Genomic DNA, 23,464 nt, shown 5'->3' on the forward strand with positions numbered 1-23,464 from the left:
AATTAAGGGACAAACTGTACAATTCAGGAGGTGGCAATAGACAGTGGGAACCTTTTGCCCATCCCAAGTTGCCACCCTAAGTGGCTTTCTCCCCTACCCCCTGTGGGGTCTCAAATGCATCAAGACAGCTAATTTGTGAGGAACAGCCTTCCTTCTAATCCGAATTCTCAATCTCTGACTCTCGCTTCAGAATCCCTGGCCTTCAAATTTGGCATCACAGAAATCCCATGTTCAGTGCCACAGCTCACGCGTCCCATGCCCTTTTGCCTGCATTTGCTTGATTCATTTGGCTCATACGTGCAGGTGTGAGCAGGAGAGAGGCCAAGACAGAGCAGTTTCGTTGCTGTAGGTTACCAATTTCTCCTGCTGGCTCCCTGCCCTGGTTTATGAGGCAGAGAAGTTCAAGAACTCTTGGTTTTGTGCTAACAAAACAAACCCTGCAGAGAGGGAGGACAGAGTTGGCAGGGGCTGAGCCCTGAGTCTCTCAGCAGGGCACCTTCAACTGTAGGGATGGGCGCAGGTCCAAACAAGGGAGCAGGACACCACCTTGAGACGATGGCCCTGATCTGGGATGGGCAGACCTCAAAGTCCCCTCGGTCCCTTTGCAAGGGTGCCCCTTGATGGTTCTGGGAATCCGGGCAGCTCAGGAGTTATTTCTAACAGAAGTCAAAGTTTGAACTGAACAAAAGGCTGAGGGCCAGCAACATGGCTTCATCCACCGACTCACTCCTACATCGATTAGGGCACAACAAAAGGCTCCTTCATCTTCCTCTCCCCAAGTGTGATGGGCGACAAAGGCTTGGGCAGATATAGTGCAGTTGAGTCACTTGTTTTGTTAAACCCCCCACCCCACCTGCGACCCCCATGTGACTGCTAGCAGAAAGATTGCTCCACTTAATGCACACACAGCCCTGTTTCTGAATCCTGATTGCCTGAAGGACAAAGAGGATACACCGTCACCGACAGAGCCTCTTTTGCATTCTGTGCTGGGAGGAGCGGCCTAAGGAGCACTTTGCTGTGCCTTTAGTTTTTTCAAATTGAGACCAAATGCAGCTTTGCCACCCTTATGCGGTGGGGGGTGGGGGGTTGGAGTTCATACCAGGGAACCATCACAGTGAAGTCAGGACGGTGACAGAAGGTGCTGTTCATACAGCCAATGGCAATTTTCAGCTTTGCCTCTGACAATTCGCAGTTACTGCGCATTATATGCGTTCTGAAAAAGTAGCCCTTCGGTGTCGTGCTAAAAACGGCTTGGCGTTAGGCACCACTGCCGCAGAAAAGCTGCCAGCCAGGGAAAGCTCCTTGTGTGGGACAACGTGGTTAAGGCAAAATGCATAATAAAAAGGAGTGTTCTTGGGACTGAGGCCGTGCAGGGGGTCAGATGGGAAGGTGCTGGAGACTGGCTGGCACCCCAAGTCTCCAGTTCCCCATGTTTATTGTAAAAGCAACACACCCCTTCCTACCGCACTGGCAGCCAAGGTCAGGGACTGCCACACAGATCACCGAAAGCCCTCTTGGATTAGATTATTTATCTGGATGTCCACAGAATCATAAGAGTTGGGGGAGGCAAATATTTGTCTAGTCCAGCCCCCTACTCAAAAGCAAGACTATGCCCCCCCAAACTCCCCACAGAACAATCTGCACAATCCAGACCATAATATGCCACAAGGAGAGCATTTGCCTCACAGAAAAGAGCCTATGTGTCCAAATGTTCCAATGACTTATGCAAGCAAGCCAAGTCATAAGCTATGGGAGGAGAGCTGGTCTTGTGGTAGCAAGCATGACTTGCCCCTTAGCTAAGCAGGGTCCATCCTGGTTACAAATGAATGGGAGACTAGAAGTGTGAGGACAGTAAGATATTCCCCTCAGGGGATGGAGCCACTCTGGGAAGAGCATCAGAAAGTCCCAAGTTCCCTTCTTGGCATCTCCCAAGATAGGGCTGAGAGAGATTTCTGCCTGCAACCTTAGAAAAGCTGCTGCCTGTCTGTGGAGACAATACTGAGCTAGATAGACCAATGGTCTGACTCAGTATATGGCAGCTTCCTATGTACAGGAGAAGGGAAGAAAAATGCTATAGTAAAAGGAAACACAAACAAGAATTAAAATCCCAGCTCTTTACCATGGCAATTAGCTAAACCTCAAGTACAAGCCAAAACATCCACAGAATCATACCAAGGAAACATCACTAGATGCCCCTCCAAAGCTACATAATACCAGTCCACAAAGCTATCTGGATATTTCTTTTATTTACAGTTCTGTAGAACACGTCATACAGCATAGTGGCTAAGAGATCAGAGAGGAATCAGGATGTTCCCAGATCAAAGTTGGTCTCTTGTCATGATTTCACTAGGTGGTTTTTAGCAAGCTGCTCTTTCTCAGCCCCAAACCCTCATCTGCATATGGGGATAATTACTGATCTATTGTACAGGGTTGGTGCAAGGATTACTGAGACAATGCACATAAAGCATTTTGAATGTTCTAAAGTGCTATATACAGTCGATGCTTAGTATTGTTATACCAAGAAAATGTTATTGGGTATCCCTGCTGGTTTCCAAACACTACCTCAACTTGAGTTGCCACTGAGTCAGGCAGAAGTCTTCCCAAAGGTTATACCAACTGGCAATTTTGTGTTGTGTGTGTGTACACACACACACACACACACACGCTAGAGCCCTTTGTTTTACTGACATCTTTTAGCAATACAGTATGTATACTCTCTGCTTGTGTAACGCTATCTGGAAAGGGTCTGTATGAAAGTGCCATAACTCAGAGGCAAAGCATTATCATCACTGTAGACTTCCTTGTTCTGTTTCAACAGCACACACAGATACATTATTTCCCAAACTGTGCGCAGCAGGGGAGAGCAGGAAAACACACATCAGTCTCTTGGCATGAACCCAGAGTCAAATGAGCAACTACTACTGAGAGCGGATGGTCAACATACAATAGCACCTGCCAAAACGACTCCCAAAATTTGCAATTTGTAAGCGTTCCTATTCATTATTTATTTCTTCATTTCAAACATTGAATATCCCACCTTTCAGGCATGCACAGAGTCTCACAAGGCAGCTTACATTAATACAATAAGACAGAGATAAAACTCAATTCCACACAAGAAACTGAGACATCAGCAAGAGAAGCAGAGGCACCAGAGGACTGACAATAAAACAGCAGTACTCAACAGACCAAATTTAAAACAATTCAATTAGACGGTTGGCAGAAAAGGGTTTTCACAGCCTTTTAAAACATCGCCAGAAACACTGCGCCCTTTCTCAAGATCGAGCGAGAGGGCTTGAGGGTGGTGGTGAGGAAAGGCAGCAGAAGCTCGCCTCCCCCACAGCTAATCCACGTGGAGTGGCTGGGCACGCAAAATGCGCACCCAGACGGTCCGTGGCTGCCATGAGCCGCGTGGAGGTGCGGGCTAATCCCACAAGGCGCCACGTGAGTGTGTGGTGCATTGCGGAGCTCCCCAAGCGATGGGCGGGCACCCTTCAGGGAGGTGCTTCACAGAATTAGTGTCAAGTGCCTTACCGGGCTCTACGAGGAGAGCGGCTTAGCCTGCTCTCCCCGCAGACCATCACAGCTGCAGCCCTGGGCAGCCGGATCGGCCTCCCACATGACCACCGGCTCCGTCACGGAGCCGGTGGGGGCTGCAGGGATTGGGGGCTGTGGGGATTGGGGGCTGCTTGGCCCCTGGAAGTTCTGGGATGCCCCGTGCAAATGCGTGGAGCATTCTGGGAGGAGCCCTGGGCCCGAGAGGCTGTTTGTAGCCTCCCGCAGAGGCGTAACTATAGGGGGGGGAGGGGGGGCACGTGCCCCGGGCGCCATCTTTTTTGGTCACATGGGGGGCGCCGCCATGACAAAAAATTATTTTTAAATTTTTTTAAATTTTTGGTTAATACAAATGTTTCCTGCTCAGTGCAGCAGCGCTGCAGCAGTCAAGGGAGCGCGTCGGCGCCCCCTCCCCCACGAGTGGTTCCTTCCGTGCCGCCCGCGCCCCCCCATTGCTTTGCTGGCGCCTGGCAGCCAGTCAGTGGCCTGGCTTGGCGGCGGGCGCTTGTGAGGAAAAACCTAAGTATAATGTAGCATGTTGGGGGCGCGGGGGGGCGCCATTTCAATGCTTGCCCCGGGCGCCATTTTCCCTAGTTACGCCTCTGGCCTCCCGGCTGGGGGCGGGAGCAATCTACGAAGGAGTTGCTGCGTGCTGTGGCGGCACAGAATTTAAAAAACGAGGTTAACGGAGCGCTCGCTCCATTAACCCCATTTAAGGGGAGGGGGAATTAGGCAGGCTAGCAGCCTTGGAAGCACTGGGCTCACCCGTGAGCCCCGTGGTTCCAATGATCACTGGAAAGCTGGCTCAGTTCCTGTAGTCTGCATTCCAGTGATCGTGGGAACAGGCTCAGTGTTTCAGCTCCAGCTGAAAGCAGCTGGCGCTGATAAAAAGTCAATTAAATGCAGTTAAGGGAGCGCTCGCTCGCTCCCTCAACCTCGTTTAGCAGCCCGGCTTCTTAGCCAGGCTTGCCACCAAGAGCTGTGCGGCTCCCAGCGGTTCCCATGGCCTAGCTGCCCTAGCCTGGTCTTGGCTGCTCGTGGGAACCACCTCACTGTCTTATGGGGCTACCCAGGGTGAGAGTTCCCACTGCAGCGCCACTGGAGGGAAAGCCCTCTTTCGGCTCATCACCAGAGATCACGGCAGGCCAATGAGCAGGGCTTCTGAGGGTGATCTTAATGCACAGCAGGTTCAGGTGGGTGCCGGTGATCCTTAAGGTACCCTCCTCCCAGACCTCATAGGGCTTTAAAGGTCTTTGAATTGGACTCAGAAGTAAATAGGTAACTAGCACAGCGAGGACAGAATAACTGTCACACTCACATACTGCTGTGCTCCCATGAGGCTTCTTGCAGCAGCATTTGGTTCTAGTTGAAATTTCTGGACAGTTTTCAAAGGCAGCCCCAAATAGAGTGCATGACAATCATCCAACTTGGATGTCACCAGGGCATGGGTAACTGAAGACAGATCCACTTTACAAGGTAGGGTTGCAGTTGGCAAGCCAGTCAAAACTGGTAAAAGGAACTCCTGGCTACTGACACCACCAGGGTATCCAGGGGATAGCACTGGATCTAGGGGGAGTGCAACCCCACTTAAAACCGACGATTCAGACTACCATGGTTAGCAACCCAGAGCACCTCCATCTTGTCTGGTATAAGCTTCAGCCTGTTTGCCCTCACCCAGACCACAACTACCTCCAGCTACATTTCTACACTTCAAACTCCAAGTAAGTTGAAACCAACTGAACTGTAATAACTTTCTGACAAGGATTCCAGGGAGCTTTAATCTTCCAAGAATTCTTCTGCCAGAGATTTGCTGAGAACTTCAGTTCTCAACCTTCAGGGCAGTGGGATGTAAAGCCTTGGCAGTTAATCTGGTTGAAATTGGCTGGGGCGGGGGGAGCCCAAATCCAAATTAATTGATACAAACAAGCCCAATCCACATTAATTCGTTCCAGTTGCAGACACTGAGTTACAACATGTGGTCTTTGTGGCTTCCAGAATTACTCCTGTTAAAGGTAAAGGGTGGAAGAGGCTCTATAATAAAACAGGCCATTTATGTAGGGCTTTTAAAGCAGTTAAAACACTTCACATATATGTTTTCAATCATTCTTACAACCTCATGAGGCTGGAGCTATACATTACAAGGTAAGCCCAGGTTCCCAATCCTGTGTTTGCCTAGTAATGCTAATATGGGGTAATGGGAGGATTTTCAGGGGAGAATTGACAAATGTGGGAGTACTTAACTCTTCCCCCGACCATTTTACCCCCAGCTGGATTCCAAGACTAGAAATGAGTCTGGCTGAGGGACGAACTGCCCAGGGAGAGAAGCTGGTGAGGAAATGGAGAGGGAGAGGATGGTCAGAGGCGTAACTAGGGAAAACGGCGCCCAGGGCAAGCACTGAAATGGTGCCCCCCACCACCGCCCCCCCAACATACTACATTATACTTAGGTTTTTCCTCACAAGCGCCCGCCACCGCCGCTAAGCCAGGCCACTGACTGGCTGCCAGGCGCCAGCAAAGCAATGGGGGGGGGCGCAGGTGGCATGGAAGGGACCGCTCGTGGGGAAGGGGGCACCGACGCGCTCCTTTGACTGCTGCAGCGCTGCTGCACTGAGCAGGAAACATTTGTATTAACAAAAAATTTAAAAAAAATTAAAAATTGGTCATGGCGACGCCCCCCCATGTGACCAGAAAAGATGGCGCCCGGGGCACGTGCCCCCCTGCCCCCCCTATAGTTACGCCTCTGAGGATGGTTAAGCACCCTCTTCCCATTGTCCCCTGCAAATGCCACTCTCCACCTTCATGGTTCCCAACAAATGGGTTTAGGAAGACAATGAGCGAGGTCTTACGATCAGCGAGACCCAGTTTGGGAAACTCAGCGGGGAGAGCAGGCTAAGCTCGCTCTCCCCACACATGAGCAGGGCAGGAGCCCTGGGCGGCCGGATCAGCCGCCCACACAACTGCCGGCTCCGTGACAGAGCCGGCGGGGGCTGGGGAGTTCAGGGGCCATGCGGTCCCCGGAAGCTCCAGTATGCCCTGCACGAGTGCACAGGGCATACTGGGGAGACCCCCGAGCCGGGAGGCTGCTTTTCAGCCTCCCACGGGGTTCTACTCATGAGTAACCGCACCGCACCACAGCTACTCACGATTTAAAAAACTGGGTTTGCGGAGTGCTCGCTCTGCAAACCCAGTTTAAGGGGCAGGCTACTTGAGCGGGTTACCTGCTCAAGAACCACCGGGCTCACAGTCAAGCCCGGTGGTTCTCATGATTGTAGAAAATCGGGCTAGCGGAGGCTAGCCCGATTTTCTACAATCGTGTGAATAGCCTCAGTGTTTGCTGAGGTAATATGTAGGTCTGGCCTGAGGTAACATGTTGTTATCTTCATGTTGCAGATGCTGGGCTTAATGATACTAGCTTGCCTAAGCCCACCTACTGAGTTCATGGTAGAGGAGGTTTGAACCAGGAAACCTCTTTGTTTTACAGCTCAGTGTCTCACTGAGTTCTCAGGGCTCATTGTATTGCTGGTTCCAAAGTAAATAAATCCAAACTAGCTGGGCCAGGCGCAGAGCATCTGCGCTTCTAGTTCTCCCCCAAAGAGGATAAGGATCAGAAGGGGAGGCTGTGATGATTTGGTAAAAATGAGCAGCAGAATCTGGAAGGCAGGAGCCAAACTGTGAGGGAAAGTGAAAGGGAACAGTAGCTCAGGTGCTAAAGACCCCCTCACTGCCCCTGATCTGTAGAGGCCTGTTCAGTCCTCCTATGGTTTCTAAGCCATTCTTGGACATTGAATACCCATGTTTCCAAACTCTTTTTCATACCCATGAGGACTGGAAACTTGGCTTTGTTTCTCTAAATGGAAAGCTTAGCAATCCTGGCTGCTATTACAAAGAATGCTCAAAAATATAGTTCTGTGAAGAGGCTAAGGAGTTCCAACAATTTTCAACAACTGCAATTCGCAAGGGGATTCCCCCACCTTTCCGGACCCTGGACGAACAGCCCATTGGTACTTGCCAACACAGCTGCTTGTGTGAGCGGGGAGCAAGAGTGGTGCTAAAACCAGCAGGTATGACAGTGCAAGAGTCAGGTTCAAGCACTGATGAAAAGCAAGGAGTCTTTCTGCCATGCCCACATTAGGCTCCTGATGCTGGACTGGAGGTGAGCACAGCCAAGTGGCGCTGAGCACACCAGCTGCCCTTTCACCAGCACTTCCTATTAGCAGAGCGGAAAATATCACCTCCAAAGAGACAGAGCAAGTGATGGAGGGTCAAAGTTCTCTGATTAGATAGAAACTGCAAACACAGCAAAATAGCCATCTAGGGTGAAGCACATGTGAGCAAAAGAGCGAGAGAAGACTTGTCTTAGCCTGGATTTTTCCAACTGGTAAGTAATTCAAGTTTCTCAAGTATATGTACTAAGTGTATCTACGGTAATGTGAACATAGCAACACATCTTTCCGTGACCCTTGTCCTGCCTTTCCTCCTTTCCCACTGTTGAAATTTAGACTGCAAACTATTAAGACACAGACCTGTCCATATTGCTAATGTTACTCTATAACACAACATGTGCATCAGTGGTGCTATGTAAACAAAGAATGGCCAGGATAGCTGGTAATGTCTGAAGATCTAGAAGTCTTGAAATCTCTCCCCGGGGTCCCCACTCCTTGAGTGAAGAATGTCAGAGAAAGCATTTTCATATTATAGCATTTATTTATTGAGCACCAGTGTGGTTAGAGTGTAGGACTAGAAGATATTGGGCCAGTCACACGCTCTCAGTCTAATACTCTACCTCTCTAGGGTTATTGAGAGGTCAAAATGAAGGAGCTGAAGAGAAACTTGTATGCTGTCCCATGCCTCTTGGAGGAAGGGTGGGAAAACACACCAGGGACTTAGTCCTTTCCCCAGCTTCAAAATTTATATTAAAAGCATGTAACGCTTAGTCCCACCCCTCAAATATAAAGGGACAAGTAGTTCCCTTTGGCCAGCTTAAAACAGCTTTCAAAGGAGTTGGATATGCCACACCCTCAAACCAAACTATGCAAAATTCACATTTCCCTTTTTATTGGTGGCAGTGAAAGCAGAGTTTTGGCAGTCTCTGCCTGCCATCTTAGTTCCCCACAATGCCCTGGAATGAGGCAGCATTGGGAGCATTGTTGGAAACCAACATGGCAACTGCAGGATGCCAAGAATTCTGCTTCCAGCACTCTAGGTGCCAGCAGCAAAAAGTTATGAATGTTTTTAATTTCTCAGGCTTTTGACAGAAATTAATTTTAAACTCTTTAATTGTTTTTATTCTATGGAATTGTTTTAACTTTTTATTCTGTGAAATTGTTTTAATTGCTTTCACTCTGTTTTATATTTATTGTGTTTTAAATTGTGTATACTGCCTAGATACACATATCAGGTGGTATATGGATAGAACAGAATAGAACTAGCCGACCCCGCACAGAACAACTGTGTGCTCTTTGGGGCCGGCGGTTACCTCCCCCGCCTTCTGCCCCAGTCTCTGCTTCCGGGCCCAGCCACCTTTCCTCCCCACTGCCACTTCTGCCCCCTCACTTTCTTTCCCCCCTCCTGGGCCTTGCCTCTGCGGCCAGGCCCGCCACCTCTGGCCTCCACGGCTGGGCTGTTGCGGCGGCAATCAATCCTCCTGGGTGCGCCTCAGCCAATCAGGCACGTCTGCCGCCCAGCCAATCAGCTGGGCTCTGGGACGCACATTCCAAGGCACACCCAGGAGAATGAATAGAATAGAATAGAATAGAATAGAATAGAATAGGTCTACTGAGAGAACATTCATATTGTGCAATGTCCACTCAGTCTCAAGAGAAGCAGTTCACATATTCCACTGTGTATTCTGTGATCAAGTGACAACAGATAAAATCATGTCCATGCAAATATGTGAACCAGTCCTGATATTCTACTTGTAAGTAAGACTTTGAACACTGCCTCATAAAGTTGCCAAATCCCCAACCAAAAGGTCACTTCCTAAAGGTGCTCTTTCTTTCTGGAAATGCAATATGGAAGTGCTAGTGGCACAGTTATGCCTTGCACTCAGTAATTATGCTTCTAAAGGTATCATGCTAGTATGTTTTCCATGGCCGGCTTCACCTCCTGAGAGGCTTGGATCCTATTAGTGCCATCCTAACAATTTCTAATTTAGTATCTTCTATATATATAATTCTCCTGGGTGTGCCTTTCAAACGTGTGTCCTGGCAGCCCAGCTGATTGGCTGGGCTGCAGGGGTGCCTGATTGGGTAAGGCGCACCCAGGAGAATTGGCTGGCTGGGCAGCTGCGGAGGCAAGGCGGTGGGCCCCAGACCGGCCGCAGATGTGAGGCGGCGGGGGCGGCCCGGCCCGGCCCGACAGCGCGGTGGTGGTGGTGCAGCAGCGGTGGAGTGGGGGCGGCCCGGCCCGGCAGCACGGTGGTGGTGGCGGCGGGCCCGGCTGGGCCGTGGGTCATAGGCGGGACTCGGCCCGGCCGCGGCGGCGGCACTCGGGTTCAGCTAGTAATATCTTAAAACATCCCACTCCGTTGTCTGAAAGACAGCAGATGTATCTAGGCAAAACAACAACCTAGTCATGCCGATTTTAAAAATGCACTTAATTCCTTAGAGCGCGTAAGCCTGAAAATTCTAGAAGGGCAGCCATGTCAGTAAGGTTGCCTCACAAACCACAATTCCTAGGATTATTTGGGGGAAGCTATGACAGTTAAACTGGAATAAAACCAATGCATTGTTGATATACCCCAAGAGTCCTTTGGAGCCCTAAAGACAATTAATATCCTTCAGGATGAGCTTTCATCTAAGTGCCAGTCTAAGGCTGAAACCCTAAGCATGCTTACTTGGGAGTAAGTCTCACTGAAATCCCTCAGTGATGGATAGTTTTGGCCGGTCTCCAGTCTCCCATGGTTGGGCAAGGTGATTGAGAGAGTGGTGGCCAACCAGCTCCAGGCGGTTTTGGAAGAAACCGATTATCTAGACCCATTTCAAACTAGCTGTAGAGTGGGCTATGGGGTTGAGTCTGCCTTGGTCGGCTTGGTGGATGACGTTTACCAGGGAATTGACAGAGGGTGTCTAACTCTGTTGGTTCTTTTTGATCTCTCAGCAGTGTTTGATACCATCGACCATGGCATCCTTCTGGATTGCCTGGGGGAATCAGGGATAGAAGGGACTACTTTGCAGTGGTTCCGCTCTTATCTCTCAGGCAGATTCCAGATGGTGGAGCTTGGTGACAGTTCCTTTTTAAAATGGGAGCTATTATATGGACTACCTCAGGGCTCCATTCTGTCTCCAATGCTTTTTAATATTTACATGAAATTGCAGGGTGAGGTTATCAGGAAATTTGGTGCAGGGTGTTATCAGTATGTTGATGACACCCAAATCTATTTCTCCTTATCGTTATCATGAAATGGCATTCATTCCCTAAATGCCTGCCTACGGGCAGTAATGGGCTGGATGAGAGATAACAAATTGAAGTTGAATCCAAGCAAGACAGAGGTGCTAATTATGGGGGATCGGGATTTAAAGGATGAGTTAGATCTTCCTGTGCTAGATGAGGTTACACTCCCCCAGAAGGAACAGCTTGGGAGTGCTCTTGGATCCAGGCCTCACCCTGGTATCTCAGGTGGAGATTATGGCCAGGAGCGCTTTCTATCAACTTCGGCTGATTCAACAGCTGTGTCCATTCCTTGAAGAAAACTATCTCAAAACAGTGGTGCATCAGCTGGTAACCTATAGGCTCGACTACTGCAATGCGCTCTACGTGGGGCTGCCTTTGTATGTAGTTAAGAAACTTCAGTTAGTTCAAAATGCAGCAGCCAGATTGATCTCTGGGGTAACCCAGAGAGACCATATTATGCCTGTCTTAAAACAGTTGCACTGGCTGCCAATATGTTTCCGGGCGAAATACAAAGTGCTGGTTATTGCCTTTAAAGCTCTGAATGGCTTGGGTCTGGGCTACCTTAGAGAACGCCTTCTTCGGTATGATCCCCATCGCTCGTTGAGGTCATCTGGAGATGTCCGTCTCCAGTTACCACCGGTATATCTGGTCATGACTCAGAGCCGGGCCTTTTGTGTAGCTGCTCCTGGTCTATGGAATGCACTCCTGGCAGATATCTGCAGTTTAGGCTCACTGTCAGCCTTTAAGAAAGCCCTAAAAACCTATTTGTTTGGCCTGGCCTTTCAAGGTTTGAAAAGTGTTTCTTAAAGTACTTTAATTGTTTTTATATTGTTTTTATATTGTTTTTAGCACTATGTTTTGAATTGTGTGTTTTTATGACTTTTTAAAGTTGTACACCGCCCAGAACCTTTGGATGGGGCGGTTTATAAATGCAATAAATGAATAATAAATAATAATAATAAATAAATAAATCAGTAGGACTTCTTTCCAAGTAAACATGCATAGGCTTGAGTTGCATGTGTCCATCTGCTACATCACACAATTACATTGCACTGGGAAGACAGAAAGCGGCTCCTCAGAGAAATCCTGCCATCGACAACATCCCTGGTAATGAAATATGTCAAGCATGGCTTCCTAACTAAAGATTTGGATTATGGAAGCACTGAGGCTCTATCTGCTTCTCAGGCCTCCCTCACCTCAGCCCCACTTCCTGAACAGCCAATGGCCTGGTTGCCTAAGAGAAGCTAAATATTCCCTCCAGGCAACCAGGCAAGAAAGCTTTTAAAAAGCAGGTTCTTCCTTTTCTTTTCTTTTTTTAACTTTTAGGCCATAAATGACCAACATAGAAATGTGTGAACAAGTAAGCTAGTGAAAAAAGGTTGACCACTAACATTTGTATACTTACTTGCAAGTTTATTCAACACTAGAACTACACATGACATATGGGATGCATCAAGAAGCCTGCAAAAAGCAGCTCTCTAAAGGTTTAGCTTGACAAATAAAGCTGGGCATTGATTCTGAGGCTTAATCATTCATTTATTATTTGCGAACATCTCCATCTCCCCCCTGCCCTCTGCCAGCATGTTTTCTTTTCCAGCATACTTTGCATCTCCGGTCAGGTGCCTCCCCTGGGGGTATATCTCACATGCCAAGGTTCCAGAACTTTGCTGATTGCTCAGGATGGGGGGGAAAGGAAACCCATTTGGCATGTTCATAAGTGAGAAGGGCAAATGAAGTCTGATCCACCCTCTACAGTTTAAACCTGATCTTAAAAGAAAGATGTTTTAGTGGCACGTCTTGGACCAGAGCTTAATCTGGCCACAGGGTTAATCAAAACTCAGTCCTGAAGCCTGTATAGAATGTCAAGGCTCATTTCTAACATGATATAGATTTCAGGTACACACAAATACAGAATGTCCAAAGGCATCGGAACATATCTACTAAATAATCTAGGTTTCTATTTTGTCCAAATTTCAAATTCCACAAATTCTGTATTGATGCCGAAATTGATTCCTTCACTTTCTAAATCTAAAAATATGCACCACTTTTCTCACACACACACACACACACACACACACACACACACACACACACACACACTTCCTTCAAGGGACTCTGGGTGATGTACATGGTGTATGTCCAAAATCTCCTCACAACTACTCTAAGAGGCAAGGCTGAGAAACAGTGACTGAGCCAAGATTACCCAGTGAGCTTCATGGCCAGGCCGAGCAAGGGTTTGAACTTGGTTCTTTCCCGTCAAAGTTCAACATTCTATCCACGACAACACTATGCTGGCTTATTAGGAATAAAACATTCCAAATTCTTCAGAATCAACAGAAATAATATTCCAGTTAGCCACTATTTCAATTCTGGATGATTAACAAATTAATTATCAATTCTCGAACATGTTAATTCATATCTTTAACATAATCCAAACTGAGAAGCAATGGGTTAAATGGAAGATTAACAACAACAAATTAGCAAATGTATTGTTTCATCGAATGGTTCTGACCTTTCAGAATATCCAGGATACGTACTTTTCATTACAATCATTAAATTGACAGATCATCTCAGTCAGTAAGGCATTTCTCAGCTTTTTACCCCAACAAGAATCTGGGGCATCTGGTAGGTCATATACTTGGTGCAGATGTTTAGCATAAGCTTTCCTTTCTTCGAATGATGTACATTTGCTAAACCTAGCCATTATATTTATTCTCTTTCTCTCTCAGTATTGCATAAGCAGAACAGCTTAACAAAAGGAAGTGGAAGACATCCTCTGTTTCTGGCCAGCCACGTATACAAAGCCACTGCCTGGACGCTGGGGAGATACAGCTTGAAATCTCAAGGCCTGAAAGGACTTTGGCAGAGTAAAGTATATGTACAGAAACAATCCAGGTGGCTTTGACCCATAAAGCCCTCAACAGTGTGGGATCTACGCACTTCAGTGTTGGACAACTCAACCTTTGTTACACTACAATCTTTTAAGGTCAACTGTGAGCACCATCCCAACTGGATCATCCATGTGTCTAGTCCAAACAGCAAAGGCACATTAAGAGCTCTTCTCATGGCTGCACTGCAATTGTGCAGCTGCCTCCTCCTGAAGGTACATCAAAGGCCATGCCAAAATTCCTTCCAGAAGTCCTGCGACACTTCCTGGTTTGGGGTTGGCATGCAACCACCAGGAGGATAAAAACAAACATTGACAAGGATAAATGATTCCACTTTCTTAATTCCCCTGCTCCCCATTCTGGTCAAAGTGTACAATTTCCAGACAGACAATTCCCAGAATGCAGATGCTTCTCTTTTTACAATTTAACAACTTTCTTTTTGCACATACTGGCCAACAGAGAGCTAGCATGGTGTACTGGAGGGAGAGCTGGACTTAGACCTAGAAGACCTGATTCCAAATTCCAATCTAGAAGGTCTAGAACAGGCATAGCCAACCTGAGGCTCTCTGGCTATTGTTAGACTATAACTCCCATCAACCCCCAGCTGAAATACTGTGGCTCGGGATGATGGGAGTTGTAGTCCAACAGCTGCTGGAGAGTCTTGGGTTAGGCTCCTCAGGCCTAGAAAGTCATTCTCTTACAACCTCAATCTCCTATTTAAAGTAGGAATGACAGAGACCTATTGCTTCACAAGGCTGATCAGTATGATAAAGATTAATTGCGGTATAAATAGGGCTGTGTTCACTCTACAGTTCTGGACCCATGGTGCTCAAGGTGGATTCAGCATATTTTGAAATGTTAGCTCTGAAGGCTGCAAAGGTAGGCTTGGAAATTTGAGGTCAATGCTGGAGTCAAAGTCAGATAAGATGGATTGAAAATGGGTTTACCAATGGACACTGCCAATGCCCCTCCCCATTACTACAAGCAAAATACATTCTGCAAAATAAATATACATCAGTTTACATATTTTGCATAAGCTTGCCAGGTCTTGGGGTTTGATCTGAAGTTTCAGTTTTAGTCTTCTCAGAGTCTCTAAGGGAAGACATAAAATCTCAAGCTGTTCCCTTGACATGCCAAGTGCCATCCTCTGCCCTCAACAGGTGCTAGTAGACTTTGCTCCTTAGCAAGGTCCATGCCCTGATTCTTCAGGCACCAACCTTTAGTTCCCAGCTCCACCACCTGAATCTCAGGAGAGCTGGCAACCCTAATCTTCCATAATTTATAAAGGTTGCAGAATTCAGGTTTTCTTGGCACAGAATTCAGATTACTTTGGTGCAGAATTTGCTCTTGCAATGCAGAGTATGCTGATTCAAAATGCCCCCCCCAATTTCTTCCCAAGATTTTCAGACAATGAAAATGGAGGGCCAATTTCTGCTACGGTGGGGAGGGACTGAGAAATGTTTCAGCCTATTGGCAGGTGCCAATTTTTCTAAGAAAACCTCCTCAGAATGACACTATATCATGATGATCTGAGTGTGCCCCATTCTCAGATGACAAAAATGCGTGGGGGGGGGGCTGTTTCATGTTTTTAGGGCGTGGAGGATGTGAAATTCTGAGTGTTCCATGATAGTGGCTTACTGTTGGTTAGTGGTGGCATATGGCAGTGGCCTACTTTATGCTGTGCTTCTGTGGGCAGCAATGTTGGAAGCTCTGGACCCAGCACCTGGCACTGTGGCTGCCATTTTGCTCCCTAGAAGTTCTCGTGAAATGGTGCTATGTCCCAGTAGCCAAGAAAAATAAAATGGTGGCCAGATAGAACCAGCCCCTGGAAAGAAATCTAGCACTTGGAGCAATGCTGCTTCTGCCACCTTCTACCAAAGCACAGTGTGAACTGCAGAGAGAGAGAGAGAGATGGAGCCGTTGCCATCATCATACAATGGTAAACCACCTCGAGACTCTTACATGAGTTTCTCACCTAGCTCTTTTGTCTCACACCTTTGAGGGTGCTGGACCCCTGGAGCACCTTCGAATTTAACTGAAATTGGTTTTAGGGGAATTTCTGGATTAACACTAGAGGCAGCAGCTGTTGTGGACCTAAAATAACAGCTCTACCTTCTATCACAGAGAAACCCTACTCTGTATGGACACCTGAAGCTGCCTTATATTGAGCCAGCCCAACACGGTCTATTCTGACTGTAGCTCTCCAAGGCCTCGAGCAGAGGACTTTCCCCACCTTGCTGCCAGAGATCCTTTAAAGGGGGTTGGGATTCAGGAGGGAGCTGTCCACAGGCAGGGCCCTTACCCATGGTCTCCAAGGCAGGGGCATGGTTGGGGTCAGTGCTCCCTCTAATTATTATTTTTTCATGTGTGTGCAAAATTAGTTTTGTTCTGGGAGGCAGGATCAAGGCAGTGTGTGTACACGTGCATTCAGAGTGCGGCCTTCCTGATTCAACCTGAGCAGGATCTAAAATTAATTGAGTGGACATAAAAAACCATGTGTGCACATGTGTGCGCATGCCTTAGAGGGAACACTGGTTGGGGTGATGGGAAATGGACAGGTAGATAGCAACAGACAACCACCTACTGTGTTTCCCCGAAAGTAAGACTTAGCAGTAATTACTGCTGTACCGCTAATATAAGCCCTCCCCCAAAAATAAGACCTACCGCTAATCCACCGTTTTTGCATCTGTCCTGAGAGCTGCCGTATTTAGCCTAGAAGCCGCCCTTCAATAAAAATAAGACCTACCCGAAAATAAGCCCTAGTGCATTTTTTGGTCCCAAAATTAATATAAGACACTGTCTTATTTTCGGGGAAACACGGTAGCTCCCCCGTCACTCACAAAGCCAAGGGCAGGCACAGCAGCAGCGCTTCTTTGGCCAAAGGACTCGAAGAAAGTTCCCTCATGGGAGACAAACCCTTTGCTCCTAACCATCCTCATGCCTAGAAGACATCAGGTAAGGTCCTTGCTTCCCAACAGCTGCCTGCCGACTCCCGGCCCCCTTTGAAGTGGCTTGCAACCCCAACCCAGAGGGTCCCAACTCCCAGTTTGAGAGCCTCTGCTTTCATTGAAGCTATTAGGGAACTGACCCTGAGATGTTAATTTTGGTCAGTGCCACAATAGCTTTAAAGTCCACGAAATATAATTCAGTGGGGCTGATCCTAATGGCACGTTTCCAGGCTTGCAAGTTTTGCTCCTTTATACCTCCAGGGAAGAATCCAGATATTCTTCCAACTCAATGCTCCAGTTAATGTGTTTAAAGTTTAACCCTACCCCACCATGGCTCTGGTGAGGGCAGATAGCTTACAAGGCCATGGCAGAAGCTGACCACTCAGGAAGCCTTCTGAAAGAACAGCCTCCTTTATCAGGCAGCCCTCAATGACTTTAGAGCAGTCTGCTCCATGCTCAATCCTAACTAATTAAACTTAGCGGTAGGAGTCGAGTTCCACCTGGGTTTTTTTATTAACTGAACGCTCTGTCCCTCTACCAAACCATCAAGCCGCCCCCCTGCCCCGAGAACTGGCCAATGGCCAGCTGGCAAGCCACAAGCTGGATCCAACAGCAGCATTTAGTCAAAATTTAGAAAGGAATGCCTCCAAATCAGTGGTCCCTCTAATTTTTTTCATCTCTGTGCAGAACGCGTTTTGCTCTGGATGGCCGTATCAAGGCCATGTGTGCGCACCTGCATTCAGAGTGGGGCCTTCCTGATTCAACCTGAGTGGGATCTAAAATTAACTGAGCGAACATCAAAAAACTTGTGAGCGCCGGCATGTGTGCACACTCTAGAGGGAACACTGCTCCAAATGTGTGCACTTCCTTCTTCACTGTGGGAAATGGGTTTCCTCACACTGAGATTAAGGGTAGAACTACATATTATAGGCATGGCAAATCTATCTCTGTTTGCCTTGTAATGCTAATATGGGGTTCAAAGAGAGCATCTGTGAGGCAGATGGGCAGTTGAGAGAGGAGTGCATTTATTTCCTCCCTTCAAACATGCCCCCATCCCTCCCACCCCACCCCACCCCACCCCCAAGCTGGATCCAAGATTGCAAATCTAGTCATCTTGAAGGGATGGAGCCATTCTGGGAAGAGCAGAAGGTTCCAAGTTCCCTCCCTGGCATCTCCAAGATAGTGCTGAGAGAGATTCCTGCCTGCAACCTTGGAGAAGCTGCTGCTAGTCTGTGTAGATGATACTGAGCTAGATGGACCAATGGTCTGACTCGGTAGAAGGCAGCTTCCTATGTTCCTATGCATGCTTATGAAGGCAAATTTAAACAATAAAACAATAATTTTATTTTAGATTGTTTTTAACTGTGGCGATTGTTTTAATTACCTGTACTATTTTGTTGTAAACCGCCGTGATATATATTTTTTTAGCAGTGGTGTATAAATGTAATAAGTAAAATAAACTCATTGATTAAGAGTACACATAGTACTCAGGTTCGTGCAAGATGCCACAGTCCCGGGAGCGCACACACCACCCCTACTTCCAGCATTGGTATCAATATGCCGAGATGGGTCATGCCGTGTGAATCTACCACTCCCAGCATATTCTGTCCTACTTGCTGCAGGGAACCTGACATCTGTCCCTCACTTCAAATCGAAGTTACAATTGTGGCATATTGGAACCAACACCAGAAGCAGGGGTGGTGTGCACTCCAGGGCTACAGCACCTCTCACAAACCTGCGGTGCCACATTACGTGTGAACCTGGCCATTGGGTTACCAGGTCCCTTGAAGCTCAGACCCAGATGAAGCTCAGATGCAGAAGGCAGAGCCTAGGAGCTCAGAGGTGGTATCTGCTGGAATAGCCAGCAGAGTCTAGAAGCATTTGGTGATTTCCCCCCTCGTAACAATCTTTCAAGACACGTCTTCTGTTCTCCAGTACAGGATTACTACTCTTCTTTTTAACTGAGGATGGGCTCAGGGGAAAATAGCGCTCCCATTTGGCTCTTTGATCTGTGATTTAGCTTCATCCATGGAGTCCCCAAGGAAGCTACTATCTTGAAACTTTGGCAATTCCAGAGATCTGAGCTGCCTTTGATTCAATTTTGAAGGCAGGATATACGTCTTTAGAAATAAATAAAAATTTGGCAAACCTACATGCTTTTGGACCCCAGTGGGTGGGGTGGGGGTGGGGAGAGAGTTGGGAATTTGGTATGGAAACATGGCCTCAATACAAAAGTTTTCTCTCCTCCTGCACCCCACAAATGAGATTTGGATTTTGTTACATGCATTTGTGAGTAATACTTAGGCTCTAAACTGGACTCCCAGATCCCCACATAGTACAACCTGCAGACAAATCCAAGCAGCAGTACTTTTGTTATACCAGAGAATCTTGGAAACTATTTGAAATTGCATCATGCCCTATATATAAATCCCTGCCAGTCTGCCACATGCCCCACTCCCAGTGCGATAACAAAGAAAGCCCAGCTCTGACAGTCTATTTCCCCTTTCCAGATACAATTTCTGAATCTATTCGATAGATTGCTAAAGGATAACGAATCCATATTAAGTGATCTCAAGTATACATCCAGATAAGGAATCTTGTTAATTCCCATGGATTGCAACTATCCCAAAAGATGCATGCATACATACAAAGAAAAGCAAGGGTTCAGCAACTGGTGGCCTTGAGGCCAAATCTAGACCCATGACTATACAACCCCTAAATTACCAACCCAGAAGCAAGAGTGTGTATCTGTAGGGGTCTGCATTTGCACCCATGGCCAGTGCTGGATTAACCTAGTAGCAAAAGCAGCATATGCTACGGGCCCCACATTTTCGAGGGCCCCCACAACTAATGTTTGCAAGTTGTCTGGTGAAACCGGCATCTCACCATATTCTCATGATCTGGCAACACTATTGTTTACATGTCAGGGGAGCTGCATGCTGCATGGTACGTGTTGTGGGTTCTGCATGTGTGCAGGCGTTTGTTGGTTGGCTCCTTGCTGTGTCGTGTGCAGGTGTGGTGTCCTTTGTGCTATCTCCCACGCTCCCAAGCAAGCCACTGTAGCATGCACTGTTACACCACTGGAGAGTGTGCCACCGCAGTGGGCCTGCGACAAAGGATGTGCGACTCCAGGGCTGGATGTGGTCAGATATCAGTGACTGTCAATTAATTACTGTCACTTTGTGACTTGCAAGTGTGATTGTGTGCCATATATAACTGCCCGTTTTGAGAGGGGAAGGGGGAAGAGAAAATATACGTGTGAACCCATCGTGGTGTGTTCTTCCTCGAGCATGACTTTTCAAAACTGAAAAGGATTAAAAATGAACTAAGGAGCACCATGGGTCAAAACAGATTGAATAATCTCACTCTAATGAGTGAGAAAAAATATTTTTTTAAATTTATTTTTATTTTATGTTATTTTATTTATTATTTCTCTGAGTTATTATTTCTCTGTGTAAACTGAGCCATTTTTTGAAGGGCGGTATAGAAATCGAATAACTAACTAACTAACTGATGAGCATTGAACATGAACTTCGGCGTGAAATAGACATTTCCAGTATCATCAACAAATTTGCTCATAACTAAATCTAGAAAATGTAACTTTTAAATTGTAGTTTTCTTACTTTTGACATTTGAAATTGATACCTACATATAAGTAATAGTATTACTGAAGTGTCGGACATTTGTTGTAATATCTGGCTGTAGCAAATGAAAAAAACTGAATTACTTTACTGTGCAAGTAAATAATTTATGTTTTAATATTTATGTGCATTTTTAAAATTTAGGGCCCCTTTATAACATATGCTACAGGCCCTGCACTAGCTTAATCCGGCCCTGTCCATGGCACTATGCAGCAGTCAACATCCAGGGAGGAGGTGAGCCCTTGGTCCTGCCACTCATAAGAGCTCTGCTGATCAAATGAGCAACTCATCCAAGGCAGCACCCTGTCCTTCAGAGGCCAGCCAGATGTTTCCAGGAAATCCACAAACAAGGCATGAAGGCAATGCCCGCTCCCCACAGCTTGCCCCCAAGTAACCAATATTCAGTGGCATTCTACCTCTAAACTACAGGTTCCATTTAGCTATTATGGTTTATAGCTGGTAAATGGCCCTTCAGTAAAACTAGCTGTTGTCCAGGGAGCTCTGACCCTTGTTTTACCCATCATTTCCCCCACTCCTGCTATTTTCAGTGTACCTGTTTTAAAAGAGGCAACATTGAAAGCGAGACTACCCTGAACCACAGAATTTCCAGTCATTTCCTCTCCTTTTTATGTCTGCCTTAAGGATACAAAGGAGAAAACGGAAGGAGGAAGACTGAAGAATCAGAGGCAACAGATAGGAGCCCTAAACAAGGATCTCCTCCTCCTCAAAGGACAAAATAGGCAGAAACATATTATGAATATTTATATTCATAATAATTATATTCATAACATCATAGAAGGGGAAAGATTGGAGTTTTGAAACTCAAAATAGGTAGGTAGGTAGACAGACAGACAGATTAATAAAATAAGCCCAAGAGAGTTACCAGAATCATAGAATTCTAGTATTCTACTTTAAAACTCACAAGAGAAAAAAACATAGGTAAGGGTGGGTGGGTGGAGGGAATCCCTAACAAAATGGGCAGGAACACAGAAAAAAAATGAGAAGATTTAGTTTTGGAAATCTCAGAATTCTAACATCTGGGCAGCAATCCTTAGCACATGTACCTGGGAGCAAGCTCCATTTAACACAGTGGGTTTTACTACTGAGTAAACATACAGAGGATCAAGCTGCAGATCTTGCAAATGAAATCCGCAAGTTATTATCCTCCGTGTGACCCGTCCTTGCTTCCTGTGTGAAGAGAAGGAGCAACAAAACCGGCCTGAAAAAGAGTCAACTTACCTGGCCCTGGTGACTGGAGTTTCCGCTGCCGCCTCTCCACTCTCCAAACTGGGGGATCCTGTTTAGTTTGAATCCTTTATCTACCTGCCTCCAAAGTGGCCACACCTCCTTCTGCTGCTGACATCACACCAGGTCAAAACACACACACACACACAAGCAGAGCAGGATCAGCCAAAGGTAATGAAGCAGGTGCACCAAGGCTCCAGTCTCTCTCTCCCTCTTGGTCCCAACACACAGTGTGATCTTTAACTTCCCTTAGCTTTTCCTCTCCGCTTCCCACCACACTGCTTTCTCCTTTATCAGGTCATGACAATATTCCACACCACCTAAAACTCTGCCAGCTAGCAGGGAAAGGGCATCTGGCATAGCTTGCAAGCCTGATAAAACCAGACTTGACAGCTTTGGGAGAGTAGAGGAGATGGGGTGTGGGGAGAGAGTGAAAGTCAGAGAGAATGAAAGAGCATGTTTCTACTTTCTAGCTGGCCTCTGATCAACACTTCAGAATATAATCTTCCACTAGGACAAATTCTACAAAAGTAGCCCACCACAAGTGTAGTCTTTACCACTTCAGATTACACGGGTGTGCCTCTATTAAAAACAACAACACTTCAGAGTACAGAAGAGGGGCTCACGTGACTGAATGTTCCTCTGTTTAAAAAAAATAATGCCCTGCACATAGAAAATTAGCATGTCAGGAAGAAAGGTTCAATGTGCAGTTTGGGTTTGCTTGTTTGACCAAGGAGCAGTCAGCCACATGAGTCCCTCACCTGCAGTCTGAAGTGGCACGGTCCAAACATAAGCTGACCACCTCTCCACCAGAGTCTTCCCCCCCCAAGGCCTTCTCCCACAGTGGTTGTCAAAAGCTCTCTGTGTAGCCCCCCATGCATTTACTGAATGTGGGGCATGGCTCCTCCCAGCAGCGGCTTCCCAGGGACTGGGAGGCTTTCATAAGAAAGGGGCTTTACATGTGTACTCCACGCAAGTGAGACTTCTTGAGGATGAGAGTTTCGTTTTGTGTGGAGTATGCGGCTGGCACCTTTGTCTATGAAAGCTGAACATGTGGCTGCCTGGGGGTGGGGTGGGGGGTATAGCCAGCAGGTTGGGCCAGAAGCATGGCACCACTCTCCTGCCCCATATTTGGTAAATACATGAGGGCTTATGAGGGAAGAGAGCTAAACCTTCTACCAACAGGGAACCGTTCTTCACCAATGTTTTGTCCCCTTTGCTAAGCAGGGCCCGCCCTGGTTGTATTTGAATGGGAGACTACATATGAGCACTGTAAGACAGAGCAGAAGGCATCTCCAAGACAGGGCTGAGAGAAACTCCTGCCTGCAGCCTCAGAGAAGCCGCTGCCAGTCTGTGTAGATAATACTGAGCTAGATGGACCAGTGGTCTGACTCAGTATATGGCAGCTATGTTCCTATGAGAATGCCCTGCATATGTTTGCCACAAAATCACTGCACGTTGCAAAGGATTGGGGGGGGGGCAAACCCCCAGCCTGCTTCGGGCCTTACTGTTGTCCCACATAAACAGTGTGTGCCTTAGAGGACACCCATCACTCCCTTTAGTGGCACACTGCAGGGGAGACCCAGTCGAATGGCCAAGCTGTCTTTCATAGAAGCCTGCCCACCGTAACTGAGAACTCCTAGGTTAAGCTTCCAAAGAACTCCAGGGTTCTCCAGGGTTCCCCAGTTCACAATTTCTTTTTCTCTTAGGTATGTTTTCTCTCTTAAGCCAAGGGCTCAGAGTCAGTTATGGCCTATCCAAATCTTACGTTATGCACACAACCACCCTATGAGGTGGG

The 23,464-nt window shown here is 47.1% G+C and overlaps 1 protein-coding gene and 1 long non-coding RNA gene across 10 annotated transcripts in view; one reads left to right on the forward strand and one right to left on the reverse strand.

The window, feature by feature from the left end:
• GRB7 (growth factor receptor bound protein 7) overlaps positions 1 to 23,464 on the reverse strand; it is a 97,686-nt gene that overhangs the window by 50,037 nt on the left and 24,185 nt on the right. The window contains exon 2 of one of the 9 annotated variants that reach the window (XM_053261153.1): positions 21,661 to 21,774. The exons of 7 other annotated variants lie outside the window; for them this stretch is intronic. The gene's annotated coding sequence lies outside the window, so the exon portion shown is untranslated. Of the gene's footprint in view, positions 1 to 21,660; positions 21,921 to 23,464 lie in introns of those variants that run through there. One more of the 9 variants, XM_053261152.1, reaches the window with a different exon arrangement.
• On the forward strand, positions 9,338 to 14,174 carry LOC128329633 (uncharacterized). Its single transcript, XR_008309729.1, has 2 exons — positions 9,338 to 9,469; positions 13,674 to 14,174. It is a non-coding gene; the product is annotated as an uncharacterized LOC128329633 (long non-coding RNA).

The sequence above is a fragment of the Hemicordylus capensis genome, chromosome 6, assembly GCF_027244095.1.
Source record: "Hemicordylus capensis ecotype Gifberg chromosome 6, rHemCap1.1.pri, whole genome shotgun sequence".
NCBI lineage: Eukaryota > Metazoa > Chordata > Lepidosauria > Squamata > Cordylidae > Hemicordylus > Hemicordylus capensis.